The sequence below is a fragment of the Moschus berezovskii genome, chromosome 17 (genome assembly GCF_049115385.1).
Source record: "Moschus berezovskii isolate FMDL1 chromosome 17, NW_MosBer_1.0, whole genome shotgun sequence".
In the NCBI taxonomy this organism is placed as follows: domain Eukaryota; kingdom Metazoa; phylum Chordata; class Mammalia; order Artiodactyla; family Moschidae; genus Moschus; species Moschus berezovskii.
Window position 1 is genome coordinate 58,023,638 of NC_142476.1, and position 13,728 is coordinate 58,037,365.

Below are 13,728 nucleotides of genomic sequence, written 5' to 3' on the forward strand. Positions count from 1 at the left end.
CACAGAGAGTTCTATTGGACAATGCCACTTCAGAGTCTAATTCAGTCATATGTTAAATCACTGTTTGTATCTCACTATTTGTGTTTTCTGAGACAAATATGAAGTACATAGAGCCATCCTTGGAGAGCCAGAATGTTTTGCCTCACTCCAAATTGTTTCCATTTATTTCTAGTGATCTTTTGTTTGAACCCAAGCCAGAGAACGGACCCTTAAATCTCATTCATTCTCAATCTTTTCCTCTTTCTTGTTCTCAATCTCTCAAACACACACACACACAGAGACATATACACAAACACACAAAATAATCTTTTCTTTTAACTTGAGAACCTTTACCCATGGGAGAAAAAAATGTATTTAGTTATAGCCCAGGTTTTATCTAGTAAGATTTGGGCATCTCTTCTCTTTCCCAAAAATTAGTACAGAAAAAAATCAAGTTACTTTGAAAAAATCAGGGAAACCGTGATCAACTGGACTCTCAGAGAATAAATATTAGGAAGAATACTTATTAGAATGATATATTACAAGGGGGTAATATCCCACAAAGAACCAGAAGGTACGGAATGTTGCTTCTAATTATGCTTTCCACATCTGTAATTGGCAGTGGTCCCTCAAAGCTTGCTCAGAGGATAGTCTCACTTAGGTCAGCAAGGAAGGCCCATGAGCTTTCAAAGGGTCTCCCCCAAATAGACTGTATCCAGAAAATTCACAGCCCCTACACCTCACCTTACATCCTCATCTGCACCTGGGCTGACCCGGGCTTACCCTGGATTCCACTTATTGTCCTCATTTTACAGACAAAGAAATTATAGAAGAGGAACTGTTTCTTAAAGCTCAGTGTTGGGTAATGGCAGGTCAGTGCTCAGAACTTGGGTCTTCAAATACCTATCATGGAGCTTTATCCAGTGGATTTCAGAACATTTCATATTTTTTTTAATTCTATAAAATTACTAATATTGGAAAAACTATTTCTTTTCTTTGGAATCAGAGCATGAGTAAAATATAACTTGAAAAGTATGCATATGAAAAAGATACACACAAGGTCACAATGAATATATAATTCTTCCATGCACTGGCAGATTTTAAAAAGAAACTATACCTAGGTAAGGCCTCTTGACTTCTCTGGTGGCTCAGATGGTAAAGCATCTGCCTACAATGTGGGAGACTCAGGTTCAATCCCTGGGTCAGGAAAATCTCCTGGAGAAGGAAATGGCAACACACTCTATCATTCTTGCCTGGAAAATCCCATGGACAGAGGAGCCTGGTAGGTTACAGTTCATGGGGTAACAAAGAGTTGGACACACTGAGCGACTTCACTTCACTAAGGCCTCATACCATGTCTTATAGAGACTGACAAAGTGGCCAGGTAAGTGTAGATCAAGGCCATTCTTCATGACCATGCAGTGGACTTTATAGTCAAACAACCTGTGCTGAAGTTCAAGTCTGTCCATTTTATAGCTGGTGACCTTTGAGAAGAACATGTACTAGAAAAATATGTGGTGGTATAAAAGCACTTATGGGCAAATTTATAATGAATAATGTATGCCTAGAAAATGAGCCATGTAGATGAATTGTTTTCCTCAACAATCTACTCATCATTAGCATCTTCATTGATTGATCAAATATGAAAGTGTATCTATTCTGCATTTAAAACCTTCACACTTCTTGACATGGGTCTTGACAATGATTTTTTTTTTTTTTTTGATGTGATATCTAAAGCACGAGACAGCAAAAGTAAAATTGAACAAATGGGACTACATCAAACTGAAAAGCTTCTGCACAACAAAATAATCAATGAATAAAGACAAGCGACTTAATGGGAGTAAACTAAATATCTGATAAAGATTAATATCAAAATATATAAAAACTCCTACAACTCAATAGCAGAACAGCAAATAATCCAATTAAAAATGGACAAAAGAACTGAATATTTTTATTTTTCCAAAGAAGATACACAAAAGATCAACAAGTACATGAAAAGATGTTCGACATCATTAGTTGTTGTTGCTGAGTCACTTCAGTCATGTCCGACTCTGTGAGACCCCATAGACGGCAGCCCACCAGGCTCTGCCATCCCTGGGATTCTCCAGGCAAGAATACTGGAGTGGGTTGCCATTTCCTTCTCAACATTAGTTGTTCAGTTCAGTTCAGTTGCTCAGTCGTGTCCGACTCTTTGCAACCCCATGAACCACAGCATGCCAGACCTCCCTGTCTATCACCAACTCCCGGAGTCCACCCAAACTCATGTCCATCGAATCGGTGATGCCATCTAACCATATCATCCTCTGTCATCCCCTTCTCCTCCTGCCTTCAATCTTTCCCAACATCAGGGTCTTTTCAAATAAGTCAGCTCTTCACATCACGTGACCAAAATACTGGAGTTTCAACTTCAACATCAGTCCTTCCAATGAACACCCAGGACTATCTCTCCTAAGATGGACTGGTTGGATCTCCTTGCAGTCCAAGGGACTCTCAAGAGTCTTCTCCAACACCACATTTCAAAAGCATCAATTCATCAGTGCTCAGCTTTTTTTATAGTCCAACTCTCACATCCATACATGACTACTGGAAAAACCATAGTTTTTAGACTAGACAGACCTTTGTTGACAAAATAACTACCATATGATCCAATAATTCTACCTCTGGGAATATATCCAAAGGAAATAAAAATATTTGCTCAAAAAAATATCTGCAGCCCTGTGTTCATGGAAGCCTTATTTTCAATAACAAGGACATGGAAAAAGCTTAAGTATCCATCAATGAATGAATGGATAAAAAAGATGTGGTATATATATACACACAATGGAATGTTATTCAGCCATAGAACACTAGGAAATCCTGCTATTTGTGACAACATCAATGGACCTTAAAGGCACTGTGTGAAGTAAAATATGTTAGAGAAAGACAAATACTGTATGAGCTCACTTGTCCATGAAATCTTAAAAACAAAAGACCAAAGAGCAAAAATCATTGGAAAAAAAAGAGAGATCAGATTTACAGTTACCAAAGGCAGGGGTTGGGGGTGGGATAGATAGGAGAAAGATTGTCAAGCAGTACAAATTTCTAATTAGAAGATAAATTAATATCAGGAATGCAATGTCCAACATGATGACCTTAGTCAACAGTACTGTATGATATATATGAAAGCTAATGGAGTATGTCCTAAAAGTTCTTATCACAAGGACAATTTTTTTTTGTTTTTTTGATGTTACCTATGTGAGATGGTGGATGTTAACTAAACTCATTTTGGTAATTATTTTACAAGACATGTAAGTCAAACCATTATGCTGTATGCTTTAAATTTATGCAGTGATGAATGTCAGTTATACCTCAGTAGACCTAGACAAACTAAATGTAATTTGTTAGATAAAAGGAAGATTCAGGGCAGCATCCTTAATATTCTAGGAGCAGTGCTATTATAACCAATAAATAAAAAGTCCACTGGTCTCTCTTTCTCATTCCTTCCACATGACTTTTATATATTAATATATTTATGAGTTTTTTTTACCTTGATGATAGCACTGATTTATCTTACTATCTTGCTGTTCTTATAATTAGAAGCATCAAATATATCATGTATTTTTCAAGAGGAGAAGATGTTTACAACCTTTATGTTGTGACTATGATTCTGAAATACATATGCAATAGGAGCTCCTGAATGCATTTCATGTTAAGTCATGAAATGAAATTGTATTCTGTCTCTGGACACTCTTTGGACTGTATATGACAGAGCTTTGTCCTAGAACTGCTAGCAAAAATGCAATAAGCGGACTTTGCCTCTATAGAGTTTCATGTGCACAAAGCCCTTTGCAGGCATGGTCATAACTTTTTTTTTCCTAAAAAAATGGTATCAGGGTCCATCTAACAAGGTTACAAAAACTGGATGCTGATGGCTCTCAGTACTTTATAATCCTCTGCTAAACAGAAGGAGAACCCACTCCTGCCAGCCTTAATAACAGCACCAGCTTGTTGCTGCTTCTAAAATAAAGAAATAAAGCAAAATAAAATCTTCTGGTCTTAAAGGGCATGACTCTGAAGAAAGCAAATATCTTGGGGTGTTTTTTTCAATGCACAATTTAAAGTGACAGTGACCACTTTACAATCACGGTGGATCATATCTATTTGTTTAATATTCGGCTTTCTCACTACTGTTTCCTTACTCTGCTCAAATGTTTCCATTTATTGGACAATTTTTATCTCCAAAGCATATAGAGTTTCCTGTCACTTCAGAGACATGAAAATGATTTTTTCATTTTTCCTGTGCAGTTACTATTTAAAGTAAATGAATAAAACAAATGCATTACTTATCTTCTGGATGAATAGGCAGGGGCCAGAGAGCATGTTGGTGCCTATGGCTTCAGCTTGCCCCTGCAAACAGTGGAAATGAGGGAGGAAACCTAAAGCCCACCACATCCCTTCTTGTCCCCCACCCCTGCCACTCCATCCCCTGACACACACCAGAACTAACTGCAGGAATTCTTCATCCAAGTTTTCTGGAGATTTCCAGCCTCGAAAATTCCTTTTGTTGGGGGAGTCTGTAATTTCCTCAGTTCTGTCTCACTGCAGCAAAAATTTGAAGTGACTGACGAATCAGTGTTACAGCTCAGTTTTATAGGCAAACAAAGGAAAATACATCCTCAAGGTATGAGGGCAGGCTGACCCAAAAGACGGGAAGAGAAGAGAAGCCTCAATCCTTCTAGACTTCCTCCTTTTATACTTTTGTTTCCTACCCAACTCCCACCACCACCCCGAGCCTGTCCTATGTAATTGGGCTATCCAAGAGGGCTGTTTGTTTTACCTGAGGTCCTCACTCCAGCCCTTGGACCTTCCTTTGTTCTACTTTCTCCGGCTTTCCCCTTCTTTGTATTTTCAGTTCAGTTCAGTTCAGTCGCTCAGTCGTGTCCGACTCTCCGCGACCCCATGAATCACAGCACGCCAGGCCTCCCTGTCCATCACCAACTCCCGGAGTACACTCAAACTCATGTCCACAGAGTCGGTGATGCCATCCAGCCATCTCATTCTCCGTCGTCCCCTTCTCCTCCCGCCCCCAACCTTTCCCAGCATCAGAGTCTTTTCCAGTGAGTCAACTCGTCGCATGAGGTGGCCAAAGTATTGCAGTTTGGACTCTGTTTTCCAATTCTAACTACCTAACATTCCTCTTCAAGAGATGGGAGGCCCAATTCTTTGGGAATAGGGGCATCGAGGTCTCTCTGTCTACGTTCTGCTGAATAGGGATGGTGAGGGGCATTGGGCCTCCCCTTTTTGCTAGTCTCAAGCCTCAGAGTCCTTACAGCAGTGTCCATTTAACTGTGAGTGATATTTTCTGTGGTCAGCTGTAGTTTTATATATCCTTGTTGAACTGGCACTGCATGTTGTAGCCTGTTGACCTGGACAGAGACAAAACAGGTTAGATAATTGATAATACATGGAGCCATCATAAGCAGCATCAATATGGTGAATATAGGGATTAGTAGGGGCATTCAGTTTAGTTCAGTTGCTCAGTCGTGTCCAACTCTTTGCGACCCCATGAATCGCAGCATGCCAGGCCTTCCTGTCCATCAAAAACTCCCGGAGTTCACTCAAACTCATGTCCATCGAGTCGGTGATGCCATCCAGCCATCTCATTCTTTGTCGTCCCCGTCTCCTCCTGCCCCCAATCCCTCTCAGCATCAGAGTCTTTTCCAGTGAGTCAACTCTTCCCATGAGGTGGCCAAATTATTGCAGTTTCATCTTTAGCATCAGTCCTTCCAATGAATACCCAGGACTGATCTCCCTTAGAATGGACTGGTTGGATCTCCTTGTAGTCCAAGGGACTCTCAAGAGTCTTCTCCAGCACCACAGTTCAAAAGCATCAATTCTTCGGCACTCAGCTTTCTTCACAGTCCAACTCTCACATCCATATATGACCACTGGAAAAACCGTAGCCTTGACTAGACTGTTCTTGGTTGGCAAAGTAATGTCTCTGCTTTTTAATATACTATCTAGGTTGGTCATAATTTTCCTTCCAAGGAGTAAGTGTCTTTTAATTTCATGACTATAATCAGCAACCACAGTGATTTTGGAGCCCCAAAACCTGGATCAATGAAAAAGCAAGAGAGCTCCAGAAAAACACATCTATTTCTGCTTTATTGACTATGCCAAAGCCTTTGACTGTGTCGATCACAATAAACTGTGGAAAATTCTTCAAGAGATGGGAATACCAGACCACCTGATCTGCCTGTTGTGAAACCTATATGCAGGTCAGGAAGCAACAGTTACAACTGGACATGGAACAACAGACTGGTTCCAAATAGGAAAAGGAGTACATCAAGGCTGTGTGTCACCCTGCTTATTTAACTTATATGCAGAGTACATCATAAGGAACGCTGGGCTGGAAGAAGCACAGGCTGGAATCAAGATTGACGGGAGAAATATCAATCACCTCAGATATACAGATGACACCACCCTTATGGCATAAAGTAAAGAGGAACTAAAAAGCCTCTTGATGAAAGTGAAAGAGGTGAGTGAAAAAGTTGACTTAAAGCTCAACATTCAGTAAACTAAGATCATGGCATCTGGTCCCATCACTTCATGGGAAATAGATGGAGAAACAGTGGAAACAGTAGGGGCATTAACCAACTCCAAATCCCCCTTGCCAGGAGAAGGATCCCCCAAAGAGCAATTGTAGCTACCCCAAGAACTCTCTAGCTTGTTCTTTGATATCCTGTAGGATCTGGAATGCTTTTCTTGAGGACTGTGAGATTTTCTTTAACTTAGCTGGAGGTATTTACCTGGAACCAACACATCTCACTCAAGAAGGCTCAAGTTTCTCTTTGTTCAGGATCAGGAGATCTATCTCTTGTTTTGGAGTACAACCCCTGCCAAGTTGTGTTGGCTCTTTAGAGCTATCCTGAGAAATCTTATCCCCAGAAACTTAATTTTAGTGGTGTTCGTTAGAATGGCACTCATCTGAATAGGCATCTGAGATCTCTCAGGGGCTCACAGGTGGATTGAGTGTCCTCTTCTGTTTTCTTCCACAGCTTGACTCATGAGTAGTGAATCCAGGACTCGTGTCCTGGACCTTGACTGCTGTGGGTAGAAAGTATTACAGGGTAGAGGCCCTTCCATGTGGGCTGGAGTTGAGCCTCTGGGGACCCATCTTTCCAGACTTTAATTAGGACTTGAGTCCTGGAGCATATAGTGGTGGCTCTTCAGAATCTTTTGAGTCCTGGTTTACACACCATAAGGATATATCCTGTTGGAATTGTCCAATGCCATGGTATAAGACCAGAGGGTCTGAGCCTCTGGATCTAGGAAGAGGTCATTGACATAAACAAAAGGTCTTCCATATAGGATCTCATAAGGACTAAGACCAATCTATTCCTTAGGGGCAATATGGGTATTACTGGTGCTGCTGCTAAGTTGTTTCTGTTGTGTCCGACTCTGTGTGACCCCATAGATGGCAGCCCACCAGGCTCCCCCGTCCATGGGATTTTCCAGGCAAGAGGACTGAAGTGGGGTGCCATTGCCTTCTCCCAATACGGGAGCAGAGGAGAGCTATTGGTAAAGCCTCCTTCTGTCCCAGGGTGTTCTCCTGGGTTACCTTTTTTTATCACTGATTTTAAGAATTGGTTGACTCTTTCTACTTTTCCTGAAGACTGAGGCCTCCAGGCACAATGGAGATAATAAGTAATGCCCAATGCTTTACAGACCCCTTGGGTGACCTTAGAACTAAAAGATGTACCATTGTCACTTTGTAATGACCCGGGTAGACCAAATCTCGAAATGATTTCATGGAGCAGTTTTTTTTTTTTTTACCACCTCCTCAGCCTTCTCGGTCTGGGTGGGAAAGACTACAATCTATCCTGTGAATGTATCTATCATGACTAATAGGTATTTATACTCTTGAGAAACTGGCATCTGGGTGAAGTTCATCTGCCAGTCCTCTCCTGAGTAGGTCCCATGTCATTGGACAGGTTGGGCCAGCTGGGGTTGTTTAATTGGCAAGTTGGGACAAGAGAAGTCCACTTGACTTATAGTCATTTGAAGGCCTGTTCCTTTGAAGGACCTTTTTAGTAATCTTTGGAGGGCTTTCTTCCCTAAATGAGTGGCAGCATGTAAGGAGTTAATCAACTTCTACTGGAGGTTCCCAGGCAGAAAAAGGAGTCCCTTCTTTTGGACCATCCCATATGATCTTCTTGGAAGCCCTCACTCTTAGCTTTAAGAGTCTCACCTTCAGGAGTTTCTGGCAATTAGTCTGTGGAACTAAGGTGGCAACACCTATTAGGTCATTGTTCTGTAAAGCTGCTCTCTTGGCTGCCTGATCGACTGCCACTTCCATGCTCCCTTTTTGGTGTCCTTTACAATGAGAGACTGAAACCTCAGTGGGCAGATGAACTGCTTCCAAGAGCCTAAGGATTTGATCACCATAATTGATTGGGGACCCTCGGGTGGTCAAGTGGCCTCTTTCTTTCCAAATAGCAACATGTGCATGTAGCACCAGAAAGGCATACTTGGAGTCAGTGTAAATGGCTACTCCTTTTCTTTTTCCCAGCTCAAGTCAGAGCTATGAGCTCAGCTAATTGGGCTGAAGTACCTGGTGGCAAACATTTAGCCTCTGTGGTCTCAAAATTGGAGACTACTGCATACCCAACTCTTCTTTTTCATCCAAGACAAAGCTGCTTCCATCAGTGTACCAGATTTACTCAGGATTAGTCAGAGGATCTTCTGACAATCCCTCTCAGGATTTTGTTCAGTGGTCCAAGGTTTCTAGGCAAGATTGAAAGAGCCCTCGGGGGTAAGCAGGAGGGTAGCTGGGTTAAGAACCTCACAAAGGGATATAGTCAGGCCTGGATTTTCCATCAGCACTACTTGATATCTGAGGATCCTTTGATCAGACATCCATAAATGACCTCTTCCATTTAGGAGTTGTTTCACTTGGTGGCTGGTAAAATAGTTTGCCCCCAAGAGAGAGTTTTAAAGCATCTTCTATTATGACTGCAATATGCAAGATTTCATAGGCAGGGAAAGATCTTTTCCCAATAAGGAAGTAGGACACTCAGGGACCACCAGAAACTTGTAGGAAAGTATTTGTTCATCCCAGCAACAAAGAAGTGCTCAGGTGAATATTTTTGTAGTTCTTCCTGTAGCACCCAAAAGAGTACAGGTTTGGGAGGAGAAGGCTCCAGAGTAGAAGGCCACACACAGTACGTAGCCCCTGGGTCAACAAAGGAATTCTTGGACCTACCTGCCACATCCAGTTGTACCTTTGGCTCCAGCCCTGTGATGTTTATCTGTGACAGGCAGGCTGGCATGAGTGGGCCACTTCAGTCCTGTAGAACCATCATGAGGAAAGGCTTGGTGCTTGACCTTGAGGCTTTTGGGTCCTGAGGGCAGGGTGCGGTCCAATGCCCCAATTGATGGCATTTGTAGCAAGCAAACTTAGACTTGGATTACTGTAATATTGAATGGTTTGCCTTGGAAACGAACAGAAATCATTCTGTCGTTTTTAAGATTGCATCCAAGTACTGCATTTCAGACTCTTTTGTTGACCATGATGGCTACTCCATTTCTTCTAAGGGATTCCTGCCCACAGTAGTAGATATAATGGTCATCTGAGTTAAATTCACCCATTCCAGTCCATTTTAGTTCGCTGATTCCTAGAATGTCGACGTTCACTCTTGCCATCTCCTGTTTGACCACTTCCAATTTGCCTTGATTCATGGACCTAACATTCCAGGTTCCTATATAATATTGCTCTTTACAGCATCGGACCTTGCTTCCAGCATCAGTCACATCCACAACTGGGTATTTGTTTTGCTTTGGCTCCATCCCTTCATTCTTTCTGGAGTTATTTCTCCACTGATCTCCAGTAGCATACTGGAGCCACCTACCGACCTAGGGAATTCCTCATTCACTATTCTATCATTTTGCCTCTTGATACTGTTCATGGGGTTCTCAAGACAAGAATAATGAAGTGGTTTGCCATTCCCTTCTCCAGTGGACTGTGTGGATCACAATAAACTTTGGAAAATTCTGCAAGAGATGGGAATACCAGACCACCTGACCTGCCTCTTGAGAAACCTGTATGCAGGTCAGGAAGCAACAGTTAGAACTGGACATGGAACAACAGACTGGTTCCAAACAGGAAAAGGAGTACTTCAAGGTTGTATATTGTCACCCTGCTTATTTAACTTATATGCAGAGTACATCATGAGGAACGCTGGGCTGGAAGAAGCACAAGCTGGAATCAAGATTGCCGGGAGAAATATCAATAACCTCAGATATGCAGATGACACCACCCTTATGGCAGAAAGTGAAGAGGAACTCAAAGGCCTCTTGATGAAAGTGAAAGCAGAGAGTGAAAAGGTTGGCTTGAACCTCAACATTCAGAAAACGAAGATCATGGCATCTGGTCCCATCGCTTCTTGAGAAATAGATGGGGAAACAGTGGAAACCGTGTCAGACTTTATTTTTTTGGGCTCCAAAATCACTGCGGATGCTGATTGCAGCCATGAAATTAAAAGACGCTTACTCCTTGGAAGCAAAGTTATGACCAACCTAGATAGCATATTGAAAAGCAGAGACATTACTTTGCCAACCAAGGTCCGTCTAGTCAAGGCTATGGTTTTTCCCGTGGTCATGTATGGATGTGAGAGTTGGACTGTGAAGAAAGCTGATTGCCGAAGAATTGATGCTTTTGAACTGTGGTGCTGGAGAAGACTCTTGAGAGTCCCTTGGACTGCAAGGAGATCCAACCAGTCCATTCTAGAGGAGATCAATCCTGGGTGTTCATTGGAAGGACTGATGCTAAGGCTGAAACTCCAATACTTTGGCCACCTCATGCGACGAGTTGACTCACTGGAAAAGACTGATGCTGGGAGTGATTGGGGGTAGGAGGAGACGGGGACGACAGAGAATGAGATTGCTGGATGGCATCACTGACTCGATGGACATGAGTTTGAGTGAACTCCGGGAGTTGGTGATGGACAGAGAGGCCTGGCGTGCTGTGGTTCATGGGGTCGCTAAGAGTCGGACACGACTGAGCGACTGAACTGAACTGAACTGAACTGTAGCAAGCCACTTTAGGAGACTTGTCACAGTTTGAACGCTCTTTGGCCCAATGTCCCACCTGTCTACAGATTATGCATTTGGTTCGTGCCTTGTCCTTTAAAGACTCGGGGTTTGACATAGGGCTTCCCTGGAGGGCAGCCAGCATCTGGGCATGACCTGTCTCTTTCCTTTTCTCCCTTTCCTGGACCTTGCCCTCCCTCTCATGTTCTCTGCTATAAAAGGTATTGGAGGCTGTGTGGACCATCTCATCTGAAGAGGCAGCAGGGTCCTGCTGCTGTAGCTGTTGTAACTTTATCCTGATGTCTGATGAACACTGGGACAGGAATTTGTCCTTTAAAATCACCTGTCCCTTGTAAGAGTATAAGTCCAGATTGGTAAACTTTTGGAGGGCCTCTTAGCCTTTCCAGAAAGGCAATGGGGTTCTCATTAGACTCCTGAGTTATTGCTGAGACCGGGCATAGTCCCACAGCTAATAGGCTTCCATTTCCGTGGGTGGACTTCCTTAGGGATGAGTCTTTCTGAAGTTTATCCTACCCAGTTCTGTTGCAACCTGAGAGCTGGGCACCCCTGGGTCAGGGTGACGATCCCCAGGCAGGCTGAGGCGTGACAGCCTCCTGGAGATGGAATCCCGGGGCAGGTCGAGGCATGTCAGCCTCCTGGGACTCCTGGACTGGCAGATCCCTGAGCAGACTAAAGTGTGACAACCACCCAGGGACTGGATCCCTAGGCAGGTCAAGGCAGGTTGACCTCCTGGCACACCCAGGCTGGAGTTGGGTGTCCCCCTGGTCTCCAGCATGACCAGTTCTGGGTAGGATTAAGCTATTGTAATCTTAACTCATTGCTGGTTTGTCCACCAAGGACAGGAATAGATACCATGATGTAAAGCAATCCAAGTCTGTGCCCTGAGAATGGGAACCTGGTGAAATAGTCATAAGCCTTATCCTCTTATTGCTCTGAGGGAATGTAAGTCACTGATTTCCTCCCCTAGTCCTCCATAAGAGCAGTTTAGGGTGTTTCCAATGGTAAACATTTCATTGTCATAGACCCACTTTAGATAATAATGGAAGTAATGACAAAGATGTGGGTTATCTAGTCCTAGTAGGGGCATTAACAGTATCTTAATAATAAGCAGGGTGGAGTGATGTTGCCTACAAAGGAGCAGGGTCCTGGTTGTAGGAGTTAGTAAGTGGCTTAAGAGCAAATTGATAAGAGGCAACAAACCAGATGTTCCAGTTAAGTGGAGATTTGATCCAGGGGTATGTTCATAACTTTAGGAGAAGGGTGGTAAGGGTTTAGGCCCAAATGGCCTGCAGGGCTAACTCTAAAAGTGGCAAACATTATCCCTGCAAGCCCAATTGTCCTTAAAGGGATGCCAACAGATGGACTTCTAGCAGGCATTGCGTGCCTGTCACCCATCCTAACGGGTTCACTAAAGATGCTGTTGTTGCACATGTTGTAGTAAACGTGGAAGATGAAGGCCTGAATATCTAGAGAGATTGGATATTATGCAGCATTTCTCTCCCAAAGGCCAGCTATTTTCTGGTTGTCCCTCCAGAAGATTGGAGAGGCAACATTGTGGGCCTGGACGGGGCTCAGGAGAAGAGCATGACCACAACTTTTGAAAGAATGACATAGCCCAAGGGCATAACATGAGCCTATTCAAATCAAAAGGGTCCAAGATGCCAAGTCTAATTCAATTAAGCCTTGATCCTCAATCTGCAAGCTAAATGACACACCCAGAGGTGACAGGAGAGTTCCAAGGCACCAAGAAGTGGGTGGTTCCCCAACTGTTGGGATGATCCTCCCACTCATTAGCATATGAAGTCACCCAGCTCACAAAAACTAACCACATCACGTTCCATGGCCACTGAACTCACCCTCTGCAATGGCCTACACTCTGTGGAATGTGCTTCTCTCTGAATCTGAACAAATCTACCTCTTACCTGTTGCTGTCTTTCTCACTGAATGTTTTTCAATAAGACATCAAGAACCTGAGCTTCATTAGGTCCTGAGGCCAGGCACCAGGGGTTCTGGCCAGGCCCAAGTCCCAGGAGCTGAAAGACGGGAGGAAAAAGCAGTGGGAAAAGCGTGCCCAGGAATCCCCTTCATAACCTTCCAGAAATTCTGCTAAATACTTGACCTGTGCTCACAGTTTTCATTGACCTGATCCTTAGCACAAAGAAGATTAAGGACAGAAGAATCCCCACCCGCTTGGGCAACAGCTACTAGGGCACCGCAGATAGAGGAGCCTTCAGGACACACTAGGGTACCCACTGCTGCTCGCCTGTTCACAGGGAGTTTGAGGAAACAAGAAACAAGAGTTTGTAAAGAAATTAAAATTTTGTTAGCCATATGTCCGTCCAGCCATAGGAGTGAGGACTTCCTACCCCAACTGAAGGTCTCCTAGAATCTGAGACTGGGCCACGTTGAGCTTTCTGCTGAGTTTCTTTTTGCTGTCCCAGTTTCCAGCACAGTAGGCTTCTTGTCATTTCCACTGCGCTGGGTTTTCTTTGCCTTGTGCTTCCACCATGGGAACTTTCACAGAGTTGGACTTCTGCTGCACTTGGCCTATGCCTTGCAGGGCCCAAGCCAAGGTTGTTTCAGCTGGGTTAAATTCGAGAAATGGCACCATATGAGCCATCTTGAATGAGACATGTTGTTTTGGGGTAAATACCTCCG